The 13338-nt window shown below is 42.6% G+C and overlaps 1 long non-coding RNA gene across 1 annotated transcript; it reads left to right on the top strand.

The window, feature by feature from the left end:
• Positions 1-5469: 5469 nt before the first annotated feature.
• LOC119659186 lies at positions 5470-13052 on the top strand. Its single transcript, XR_005250326.1, has 3 exons — positions 5470-5597; positions 5680-6213; positions 12470-13052. It is a non-coding gene; the product is annotated as an uncharacterized LOC119659186 (long non-coding RNA).
• The last annotated feature ends 286 nt before the right edge of the window (positions 13053-13338 follow it).

Here is a 13338-nt window from a genome sequence, read left to right as displayed (position 1 = left end):
AGGCTTATATTTATTAACTTGCCTCGGACACGAAGAGTGCATAGCCTTTCGCTTATATTTTCAAAACCGATAACAGCAGGTTTCATTTTTTGGCTGGCTAAGAAACCTACTCCGAGCACATGGTCTACTGAATGGCCGCTGTAATATATGGTGTAGCGGCTCTTATCCAGAAAACCAGCCCCTGTCCATCGCATCTCTTGCAACGCTGTTATATCAGCCCTATATTGGAACAGGGTATCGGCTAGCTGCTCAGCAGCATTCGGTCTGTACAAGGATCGCACGTTCCATGAGGAAATGTGCAAATCGTTAATGCGTTGTCGTTGCCGGGTTCGTCGTTGTAAGATCCATCCTGTCCGAGGCCGCTTTCGTGGCTTCGTAACATCGGTTTTCCGTGTAGGGTTGTGAGCCCTACCCAACCCCCAACCTGGAGGGCCAGTTGGTACATTTTGTCCCAGTTTTTAGGCGCGGGGTACTCGCCTTCATCCTTCTTCGTCTGTAGTTTTTCATAAAGAAAGAACTCCCAGCGATCACCACGTGGAGGCGGAGATAGCGTTTGGTAGTGGAGCTGTTGGTGTTGATTCAGCAGGCGTTTCTCAGGTTTTATGCTCCATCGTGAGTACCCATCCACGTTTCGCCCTGGGACCTATACTACCCTTTGACATTGTATTCAATAGTGGGGTGATAAATTATCGTGGTGTAGTTCTACTGCTCAAGCCTTTGCAATTGTGATGGCATATTTTACAAATTGTCGCCCATTACGGATAATGTGTAACCGAGATATACCAATATTGAAAAAATTGCAGTTTAATCGGATTGACACGGGGTGGTGGTATAGGTATGCTATTTTCATAGCATGCTGCTCCTAAGCCCCGGTAAAGTAGGAGGGTTTGAGGCAACATATTTGTACTATCCTCAGTATAAAATCGAAATTTTGAAATCGTGGAAAGAGGTAAGAAAAATGTATAGTTGGAGTTACTTCATTATGCTAAATCCTACCTAGGTTTGCTTGGCGACAGGTCTCGAGATAGGCCAAACAAGAAAACGCATTGTTGTCGTTCAAAAAATGATCGCGTTTAGTAAAAAGCTTCGTTGAAATCCTAAAACATTCACCTCAGTCAAGGCGGCAGGACGGGCCTCGGTCCTTTGTTTTATGGGTGAAGGTGAAAGTCTTAAAAAGACGCTACTGCGCCAGGTTGCAGCAGTGTGTGGGATTCTCACCCACTAAAACCACGGTCACTTCTCCGCCTATATCCCCGCGGAACCACCGTGAAGTATTACTTCGCGGGGAGGGTTCTGGTTTACACCAACGTTCCAGTTCCTGTCGCGCAGTTACTGTTTTTATGGTCCGTAATACCGGATCCCTATGATTTTCAAATTGCCTACCAGCAGTTTGCAAATTTCGAATGTTAACGCTTTATTTCCTATTGCAAATGTTTCCAATCGAATCAAACATTTGCAGTTTTCAGTGATCAGCACGGGTGGTGGCATCTGTCTGTTGAATTAACAAGATTCGAAATAAATTTTCTCCAGATGAAATCCAGGGGTTTCAGTGACCGAACCCGGAAATTCGGCGAAGCGATCGCAACGTTGATTTGCGGCGCAAACGGGCTTCAGCCTGGACAAGGAGGAAACCTTTTTGTATCCCCCGATCTCGAGCTGGAAGAAACGTTCTTCCCGCTCGGGAACACGGTACGGGCCTTCGTATGGCTGCAGCGGCTTCCGGACAGCATCCGTCCTGACCAGGACGTGCGTGCACGTGTCCAGCTCCCTGGAAGCGCATGCAGGTGCGGATGTGTGACAGGTGGGAGGTTTGGGTTTAAGACGGTGGAAGTTTTCTCTCAGCAGATGCAGCAATCCAGAGTCTGTGGGACCCGATCTCTTGTCGAAGACCGGGCCACTTGGGAGCCTTGGGTTCTCCTCATATACTAGCTCCGCGGGGCTGGCAGCAAATTCCTCTCGGCGGGTTGTTCAGAGGCTAAGTAGAATGAGAGGCAAGATTTGAGTCCAGGACGGATTGTCGCGGGCCATAATGGCGGATTTCAGCGTCCGGTGCCAACGCTCTAGCATCCCATTGGATTGCGGGTGGTATGCAGTAGTCCGCTGGCGTTTGAATCCCAGGAGTTGGCCTAATTCCGAAAAAAGGGTGGACTCAAATTGCATTCCCTGGTCAGTGATGATCACTGCAGGGACGCCAAAGCGAGGGATCCACTCTCGACACAGGACTTCGGCACAAGATTGCGCCGTAATGTCCTTCAGAGATATTGCCTCAGGCCACCGCGTAAACCTGTCGATGATTGTGAGGCAATACTTGAAACCGTGCCAGTCTCGCAAACGGCTTACGATGTCGAGCTGTATTGTGTGGACTCGCTTGGTAGTGCGTGGAAATGACCCCACTTCTTTCCTTACACTTCTGGAATGCGATGCACTCTCTGGCCCAGGAGTTGACGTTTTTGTTCATGGAGGGCCACAAGTATTTCTGAATAACTAACCGATTTGTCGTCCTGATGCCTGGATGCGCTAAGTCGTGAACTGCGTGGAACACTTCTTTGCGAAAGGTGGCCAAAATGTATGGCCGGAGTCCCTTTTCCGAGTACTCGCAACAGAGAGAGAGGTTCGAGCCGAAGATCGGCAACTCCCGTAATTTTGACAGTGTTGTTTTTCCTGCGGTTAGCAATAAGGACCGCCTCCGTCTTATCTTCCGCCAGGTCAATTTCACCATTTGAAGCCATGCTTTGATGGCAAGAATGGTTTCGCTTGCATACAGTTCCATGTCCTGGTGATGTTTCCCAACTACTACCACTACCAGGTCGGCTCCAAAACCAATCCATGCTGCTTCCCTTGGCACATGAAACCGAGCAGGGGTCGCAGTACGGAGCCTTGGGGGACACCTGCTGTCAAAACATATTCCTTCTTCCCGCCGTCCGTCTCGTACCATACATACGATTATCCAAGCTAAGTAACCAGGGACACCCAATTTAGCTAGGCTGCCCTTAATCCAACCACAGTTGGCCGAGTTAAAGGCATTCCTGACATCCAGCGTCACGACCGTGCAGCACTTACCAGCAGTTGATGCCTCCCGGGCCAGGTCCATGACCGTTGCAATAGCATCAACTGTGGACCGTGCTCTGCGAAACCGGAGTTGCCGCTACGATAGACCATCTGCCAACTCGACGAATGGAAGAGTCACCTGTTGTATATCACTCTCTCCAACAACTTTCCCATAGTGTCTAAAAAACAGGACGATGGGGTATCCGGGTACGCCGGGTGATTTTTGGGGTTTCGGTAGCAGAACCAACTTCTGCATTTTCCAATGCGCGGGAAACGCTCCTTCCACCATGGATGATTCAAATGTACTTATGAACCATACAGGCCTAATTCTGATTGCCAACTTCAGCGCTTTGTTCGAAATCCCATCCAATTCCGGAGCCATATTATCCCCAATTTGTCCACAAATCTCCCATAGTTCCGCTTCGGTAACTGGGATTGTGAAGACCTTCTGTTGCACCGTTGCTTGACGTCCACGTCCGGGTTCGTATTTGCCTCAAGGCACAACTGTTTGTAGCAATTCCGCTTACTTCCCCTTATTGCCTTCTTAAGGCTATTTCGAAGATCGCGGTATTCCTTCTCCGTGGTGGAACTTCCGTCGCGGCAGTGTAGAATCGCATGCCTCAATTACCCGTTGACATAATTGGCTCACTTTTTCCAGCGCCGTTCCCTTCAGGTCGTAACCTCCTTCTAAAGCCACCAGGAATGTCTCTTCCTCGAAAGCTCCAATGGATCACACAGCTATCCTGGTTTTTCTGCTTCTGTTGCTCACTCGACTGTTACCCCCTCCGCTCCTGATGTCGAGAAAGATCGCCTGATGGTCACTGTGGGTGTAATGTTTACTCACCCGCCAGACCATTCCTCTCGCCATGCCTCCTGCTTCGGAAGCTGAGCACACATCAAACGTTGGCTAGTACAATGTCCAGTCCCGCAATTTTTTTAAGCCAAATTTGGCCCCTGGTGTTTGCCACTCGACTTCCCTGGTCTAAGGTCCATGCGTTGATATCGCCGGCGATGATTTTGGGGCTGTGGTTGCGCTAATGTTGCACTTGGAGGAACATTACAGCTGTAGATATGGACGTCGTTGAGTTGAGCCCTTACAAAGCCGGCTCCTGGGAATGCCATTGTTTCTTGAATGGCCTCCCACGGTAAACATTTGTATCTTCGCTGGAAAGAGCAACTTGCAAGAGCCCGTTGGAAGAGGGACATTGATATTTGCGTTCTACAGGAAACTCGGTGATGTAGTGATGTAAAGCGAACGAGGTAAAAATTGCTATAAATTGTTGGCTGATCATATGGTATCCAGATTCTTCTTCAAGAGACATATTCTGTGGTAATCACAGAAAGAGAAAAATGGTCGACAAATGGGCAAAACCCTTTTTGGAATTACGGGTCAGTCATGAAAGATGGATCAGTTTGGTGTTCTCGTAAAACCTGATTATCGAGCTGATCTAACCTCTTGCAAAAATGACCACCATCTCGCTATATGCCATTTTAATGGCAGCAGCAGAATCTATAATATTTCGACAGTCAAGCAGCGTTATCACCACTGAATACGAATAACATATCAAGCCAATTAGTGTGGAGTTACTACCAGTTGCTGTTGAAATTAGGTTGACTGAAAGAAGCGTCCGTGATGTGGGTGTCAGAGAGCCCGAATATCGTTGGTAATGAGGAGGCTGACAGACTGGCTCAGGCTCCACAATAGTGGGATCAGAATTAGCATTTGGCTTTCAGCCATCTACTGCCACGTCTGCTATAAAGGGGAAAATGCAAAGATTTACACAGCTGAATGAAGAAATTAGAATTCTGAGAGATAAAGAACAGAATTAATTGAGAATATTGCTGTCTTTAGTTTTTTATTTGTTTTTGATAATAAGGCACTGGAAACTTTCCCGGGTTTTCGACCATTTCTTAAAAACTTACATGTTATCTGTATCCAGGGTATTTTTGTTATACATATTCTGGTTAATTATTGGTTAACAAAAAACTTTAAGAGACCATGGTGATCATGATATTTAGTTCCCTTTTTGTTAGATCATAAGATTGTTTTGCCATCGTTGGTTCAACCTACAAATATATGTATTATTGTTAACTATTTTTCCTCAGTAAAATGATTTTGAAAAGGCAAGAAAACAAAATCGATACTATATTACAAAATCAGCACTTTTGTGAAGTATGAAATTTTGCATTTTCTGTGAGTATATCTTGCAAGTCCCAATTGGAGCAACAAATTTTTCGACCCCGAGATAAATCTTCGGTGGATTATATAATATATACAGATTTATCCTAATAATTTTAATTTTATGTTCACGGAAGCCTTTTCTTTTTAAATAAAATTATTTACGATCTGAATTCTTTAAAAATGTTGCATGAGAGGTTCCGGTTTTTAAGTTCTATTATACCACGCTCTGGGCTCTCGTCGCCAACATCGTTTAGCCCTTCAACAGAAGCTTGTAATGCAAGTTTGCCATTCGTATCTAGCCTAGCATCGCGTGAACAACAAATTTGTTTTTCGTATTAAATTCTTTTTTTCTATTCAAAGTTTTTAGGTAAAATTTCTTTAACTTTTTCTGTAAAAAGGATTTCCTGTCCCATATTTTTGTCATCAATATCAATCCTTTTTCTTTTCAGTCGACAATTCCTAAAAGGACGGAGTTAAATAACATTGTCATCACCTGGATGTTTCAAGCTCGGACAAGTCTCTATTATTCAGTTAAGCCCTCGTGATAAATATAAAAACCAGTTCTCAGTTGCTGTTTCGCGTGCTAACAATAAGTGCTTCTAATTTCGAGTCCGACTTCCGCGTTTTTATTTGTCTCGAATAATAGCTAATGTCGCGGAAAAATAGGAAACCACATTGCATTTAGAATTTTCAAAAGGAAAATTTTTCGTCCTTGATCGCGTTTTGATTTTCCTTTTATTTATGTGCGTTTACTCATGTGCGCTTGCGATTTGCTCAGTTCTGTAACATGTTTGTGCGGGTTTTCTCATTTGGTTTCCATCTCGTGCATTGCGGGCAAATTGAAAACTTTAGTAGTGACTCCTTACAAACCCCAGTGAACTGAGTGATAAAAAGGACTATCATCGGAAAATCGGAAAATCGTGCGGTGCCATTTATGAAGGGACTGCAGAGCTAAGTACGCTTCGATAAGGATGTTTCAGGCGGTGAGTACATATCTCTATCTTTTCCTCTTAAATCAAATTTATGATCGGTTCAGTTGAATGGTAAGAGTTGTTGAACTTTAGAGATTTTCTAAACCTTAAATCCTGTCTCCATTGGCAATGGCATATGGCAGGATATTTTAGGGTGTTAATTCGTCGTATTCGTTGGATATTTTATCATTGAAAAAATTGAAATTGCATTTCTAAACCTAATTGAGCAGCATCGTAGTTCCTGACTTACTGCAAAGTTGAAGAAATGGGACACCAACCATCGGTGAATGGTTACGCGGATGCGCTTGAAAAACCCCCCCCCCACTTCTTAGAAGTATGGAAGGCTATTAAAATTTCAGCGATAATTTTGCGGGAGATCTCTCATTCAACGATCGCAAATCTGGTTTTGTTATTTTGTTCCTTGGAGGATGTTTTCTTCTAGATTTGGTGATATTTGGGCGATTATTTTATTGTTAGAATTTTTGTAAATGAATAATGAATCTAATAGTCTAAGTCATAATTGGTTCTGAATTGTCACAATTTCGTCAGATGCTAGATTTCACCTAACATTAGCATTAAGTTTCAAGCAGCTAGACTTGGACCATCCTAACTGCTTAAAAGAAATAAAAGGGTTTTGGTAGTCGGTGGAAGGTTAATGAAAAAATCCCTCGTGAACCCCCGGAACATTGACCACTTTTGTGGAATGGTATGTGAATTGCCTTCGAATTCCACTTTTCGATCCGATCTTGATCTTACTTCACCCCGCTCAGAGGGTTGAAACATCCATCCTTCAAGTTCAGTAGAGTCCGCATTCTGTTTTAGAAATGGCCGCATGCAAAGGACTCGTCTCCTCATTGCTGTAAAAGTAAGCGCATTGTGAGTCTACTTGGTGGTGCTGTGTCGTAACGTTAACCACGCGTCATATTTTCCATGATGAATTCAGAATTCGGCGGTGCTGGACATTTTCCAGATCGGTCTTTCACGCCAATATTACGAATGAATATGCTAGTGAAGAGATAGCGAACACAATCAGGGCCCTTATTTTATTCTTCCTTGAGAGATGCGATTTCAGTACCAGCTCCATACGTCGTAGGAATTCGGACAACAAAGCATCTTTCAAATTAGAGTATTTCTAGGTTTTTGTCTGTTTCGGTCATAACTTTTATGTAGAGCTCATAAGTACTATGTTCTGCGTACATTTCGGGTGACTTTTATGGATGGTTTGGATTCGCCACTTGTCTAGATCAAATTCCATCCGAATATCACGACTGAGCCTATGAACTATGCGCAACAGACTTCTAAGATGGGTATCAGTATCACCATACAACTTGATATTTTGCTGCAAATCATGCCCTATAGCATCATTCAGTAGCCTTGAAAGGAGGTTCATTGCCGTACAAAACCAAAATACTCATCAATCCCCCTGAAAGTTGTCTCTATTCGAATGCGGATGGGCTCGACGTTACAGATGTAGGACATCAATCAGTCAGGTGGGCGGACGGTGCCAAAACCCTTTGTGTAATCGCAATTTCTTTAATCTGTAGTTGCTTGTCCTACAATTAATGAAGTTGATAATGAGTTGCTCTCTGCAGCTTGTCGATTCAACCCGATAGCCTTTTTGTTCCTTCGATAGAATGCTGTTAGTCTCAACGTCCGTACTGATACGTCTACTAATAATAGACGTTATGAGGTTGTAAAAAATTGGAAAGCAATTAATTGACCTTGTGTCTGCCGGGGATCCTCCACCATGTACCTTGTGCCTATGAGTAAAGGTGGAAATTCCTGAATTATACTATGTGCCAACCGACCGTGTATATTCGTGAATGTTTTGTACTAGATTTCTTAGCTAGTTCTATTCCTTTTGCATTATTAATTTGGATTTCTTGCATGTTTCCGATTCAAAGGATTTCCTAGTGTTGTTCGCCTGCGAGCGAATGCTGAGGAATGAGCGGTGGCTCCCGCTGAAATGAGGTAGCTCTCGAAAGGAATATTTTGCCATTTATCTGATTGATCTGAACTGATTTTGGGTTATGGTCAATAGTTGGGATACGATCAACGTACGCTTACACTTTTGAACAATACAAAAAGTCTTGCTTATGTGTACCAAGTTGTTTGGTTTACATATTGATAAAAAGTATACAGATTTACATGCTTTTGAAATTTCACTTTATGATCGATTGGTTATAGTAACATAGGTACATACCGAATATAGTCAGTGCACCTTGGCGGCTGAGGAAGTGGGTGGCGCCAACCCGACTCAGACTAATGGCATTTACTGTTAAGATGAGTAATCCGTGCTCCGCTGAGGTAGTGACTCCTTTGTAAGTTGGAGATGCAGAATTCACTCAAATTATTCTCTCCTTGCTTAAAAGGTGAATAGAATGATACAAATTTGCCTTCTAGCAAACTCGCTACTCTCGAAATTTGATTATATTTCGAAAACAACTCGAAATCAGACTGATCCTCGGTTTATGGTTAGATTCAGGATTGTTCGAATGCCCTCCAGAAGACTTGCTTGTTACAACTTCTACGAGTATTTATGCGATGCAGACTGGTTTCTCTTGGGTTAAGCGAGATAAGATGCAGGGACTCTACGAAGCATTCCTCTCCCTATTGCCGCTTTGTTTTGTTGTATTCTAGCGAGTCTACCGGAAATAAGCGTGAATTCAGTATCAGATTAATGCTTATCGTATCTGCTAAGAGCGCCCTCATGTCCTAGCAACTGATATAATAGAGAATACTAGAGATTCCAGTCCATCTTAGTAGTGTAGTAGTGTTGTGGTGTTAGACCTCCGATGAAGAGAAGAGGAGGAAAAGGAGGCTTTCTTCGAGCAATTCAACGCAGTCTAGGAGAGTCTTCCTAAAGGTGATTGCGATCGTGGTAATACCTTGCTTGGACATGTGATAAGGAACCGCGATATCGGGAACCGTAACGACAACCGTGAGTAGTAAGCGACTTTCTGGAGCTTTCACCCTCTTGCCATTGATAGTGCATTATTGCAGAACAGAGCCTACCACAAACTTCCCGAAGCTCAGCACGGTTCGCTTACGGTACCCGACTGTCGTTCGGCATTGGGAAAACTATCTTGCTCACCGGACAGCACTGGCCCATCGTAAGAAGTGCTCTTCTGCATCATGAAAGTACTTGCAAGTCTCTCGATAGTCCTGTGAGGGCTGCGAAGCATAAGAGATGGAGGGTATTTCACCACAGTTCTCAACCTTATAACATTTGGCGAAGTTCCATCTGTTATGGATGAACTGGGTAGTCAACACAACATACAAATACGGACCACTAGGCGTGCAACAATTGTAGGGATAGTTCCGTGTTCTTTGACGTCGCAAAAATCGTAGCTAAAATTATCTTAGAATGCATTATAGAGCATTTGGAAAGCATGATCTATAGAAAGCAGACTGGTTTCCGCTTTGGATCCTCTCGCATTGATCACATTAACACCCTTAAGATAATTTTCAAGCAGTGTACTCAGTTCGGATCACCGCTTTATCTGCTCTTCATTGATTTCGGGGGAGTTTACCGTGAATGTTCTACGCTTTAGGGGTTTTCGAAAAAACTATAATCAGAGCAACATAAGATGGCGCATGGTGCGCGGTGATGAGTCGAGGTAATGTCTCGGAGGAGTTTGAAGACGGGATTGCATCTAGTCCCCAATACTTTTTCTGCCCGTTATAGGTGAAGTTCTTCATACTTCCTTGTCTGGATGATATCATATTTTCTCAAAAACCTCCACTACTTTAATCACAAAGTCATGAACTTTAGCAAGTGGGGGGAAGGCTCCGAATTTAGTGTCGAACTGAACATAAATACAAAAAGGTTCAGTTTGCAGTCTGACTGGCCATCGCACTTTCGCATTTATTAATCAGAATATCGAGCGCCTCGAACAGTTTGTATATCTTGAAAGCATTTTTTTCTGCAGAAAGAGACACTTAAGTCCTGGTGGTTTTAAGTGAGTATCTGCCTTGTAGGCATAACCCCAGGGTCCCTTCGGATATGGATTGATTTACAAACCATAATCAGAGCCACGCCATGACTGGAGTACTGGTTTATATTGTCTGTAGGCTCGGCATGGCCTATCTAGAATTTCGGCACCCCACGCATGAGCCCACAACGAACTCTGTTCGCAATATGAACACAACCAGTATGAAACTATTACAAGTGGCCAACTGCGAATAACCATTCTGGTTCTCATGGTACAAGTAATCTTTGGCGTTTTCGGGTGCCACCACTCGGCGGTTTTCTTTTCGCTGTTTGATTTTGGTTCAGCAGACAGGGTTGCTGCCCCTCCCGCTTCCTCGTCACTTCTGAAGAAGGAAAATTTACGTTCTGGTTATTTTACGTGAGTACTCGTCGTTTTGTGACCACAATCAATGTTTCGCTGTGACAAGCAACAACGGTACCAGTCTATACTGGGCATGGCTAAGCATTTATACTGGTAAATGTAAGACTTAAAAAAATCTCTGCCGAACTAAGGAGTATAGCACCCGAGTTGTAAACGCAACTCCACATTTGAGGCCGAAGGTCTCTTGTCTGTTTGGAGGCAACCGCAACCTCCATGAAACTCCCTTTAGAGGCCAATCGCTAATAACCGGGCTGAAAGTACTTGCTCCATGAATTCTTCTGCGACATGTAAATTCAGAGGGCGATCCCGATACATCTGGTGAGGTTTCTTGGTCGAAGTCACTTCAAATGAGTCCCCGTGCAGACTCGCGTCGGATCGCTCTCGGACGGAAGTTTATTGAAATAGAATTTCTTAAGTGCTGACCATAGGGAGGGGTTTTCTAAACTCTGTTTTGGCTACTGGTAATACATTCTTTTGCTATGGATTTTGGAGAATACAAACGTCTTCGCGGAAGCATTCGTGCGTGACCACTTGAATGAAACTCTGTAGATGATCCATAGTTGATGCTTCCGTAACAGACTTACGGTAAACCCTAGCAAACTGGAGCGATTATGTTTACTAGAAACGTTGCGTTAAGCATCATATCCAGAAACAATATCAAAAATCCTTCGTATTGATGCTGTAGGACTGCGGTAGGTAAGACCTGGGGATGTTCATTGCAATGAATTCATTGGATGTACACATTCATAATAAAGTGGAGTTTGATGCATACATCGTTTGGTGATCAAGACTCAACTTTGCTAACAGCAGAAAACTACTACGGCAACTGCGGCAGTGAACCATATCCTAAATCTACCCCTTATTCATTTGCATGTGAAATAAAAAGCAGCTAACAACGCATACAGGCTTGAGATATCCTGGAACGGCAGACAATCATATGATCATGCGTCGACCTGGAAATCCTTTGGCAAGCATCAAGTTGCTCTGGTACCTGCTGGGGGGTCAGAGTCAGCGTTTGGCATTCGGCCATCTACTGCCACGTCTGCTATAAAGGGGAAAATGCAAAGATTTACACAGCTGAATGAAGAAATTAGAATTCTGAGAGATAAAGAACAGAATTAATTGAGAATATTGCTGTCTTTAGTTTTTTATTTGTTTTTGATAATAAGGCACTGGAAACTTTCCCGGGTTTTCGACCATTTCTTGAAAACTTACATATTATCTTTATCCAGGGTATTTTGTTATACATATTCTGGTTAATTATTGATTAACAAAAAACTTTGAGAGACCATGGTGATCATGATATTTAGTTCCCTTTCAGTTAGATTATAAGATTGTTTTGCCATCGTTGGTTCAACCTACAAACATATGTATTATTGTTAACTATTTTTTATCAGTAAAGTGGTTTTGAAAAGGGAAGAAACCAAAACCGATACTATATTACAAAATCAATGCTTTTGTGAAGTATGAAATTTTACATTTTCTGTGAGTATATCTTGCAAGTCCCAATTGGAGCAGCAAATTTTTCGACCCCGAGATAAATCTTCGGTGGATTATATAATATATACAGATTTTTCCTAATAATTTTAATTTTATGTTCACGGAAGCCTTTTCTGTCTAAATAAAATTATTTAAGATCTCGATTCTTTAAAAATGGTGCATGAGAGGTTCCGGTTTTTAAGTTCTATTATATCACGCTCTGGGCTCTGGTGACGAGAGCCCTTCAACAGAAGCTTGTAATGCAAGTTTGCCATTCGTATCTAGTCTAGCCTCGCGTGAACAACAAGTTTGTTTTTCGTATTAAATTCTTTTTTTCTATTCAAAGTTTTTAGGTAAAATTTCACTCCTTTTTCAGTAAAAAGGATTTCCTGTTCCATATTTTTGTCAGCAATATCAATCCTTTTTCTTTTCAGTGGACAATTCCTAAAAGGGCGGAGTTAAATAACATTGTCATCACCTGGATGTTTCAAGCTCGGACAAGTCTCTATTATTCAGTTAAGCCCTCGTGATAAATATAAAAACCAGTTCTCAGTTGCTGTTCCGCGTGCTAACAATTAGTAGTTCTAATTTCGGGTCCGACTTCCGCGTTTTTATTTGTCTCTAATAACAGCAAACGTCGCGGAAAAAAAGGAAATCACATTGTATCTAGAATTTTATACGGGAAAATTTTTCGTCCTTGATCGCGTTTTGATTTACCTTTTATTTAAGTGTTTTTGCTCCTCGGATTTGCTTAGACCTGTAACCTGTTTGCACGGTTTCATACATACATATATTTATTCGTTCCTCACTTGGTTTCTATTTCGAATTCGTGTGCGGCGGGAATATTTTAATATATCGACGTGTGTGAATGGTACATAAAAGTTAGTGGTGTTCCTTATGAATCCCAGTGAATTAAGTGCGGTAATTGCGCGTGTGCAGTGTATTGTGTACAAACTATTGTAGGAGTATCATTTATGAAGGATCTGCAGAACTAAGTACGCTTCAATAAGGACGAATCAGGCGGTGAGTACATATTTCCATCTTTTTCTCTTATATACACTTTGTTATTGATTCGGTTGAATGATAAGAATTGTTCTACTTCGACGACTTTCTAAACTCTATATCGTGCCTCCATTGACATTTTAAGGGTTTATTGTAAGATATTTATTTCCCGAAAAAACTACTGACCGTGGCCATAAATTAATAATTGGCTTAAGGTATTTATTCGTCGGTATCGTGGTTTCTGAGTCGAGGAAATAGAGCACCGGTCATCGGTGAATGGTTACATAGATGCGCGTGCATT

Source organism: Hermetia illucens, chromosome 6 (assembly GCF_905115235.1).
Source record: "Hermetia illucens chromosome 6, iHerIll2.2.curated.20191125, whole genome shotgun sequence".
NCBI lineage: Eukaryota > Metazoa > Arthropoda > Insecta > Diptera > Stratiomyidae > Hermetia > Hermetia illucens.
Note: the sequence above shows the minus strand (reverse complement) of the source record. Positions and strands in the feature narration are given on the sequence as shown.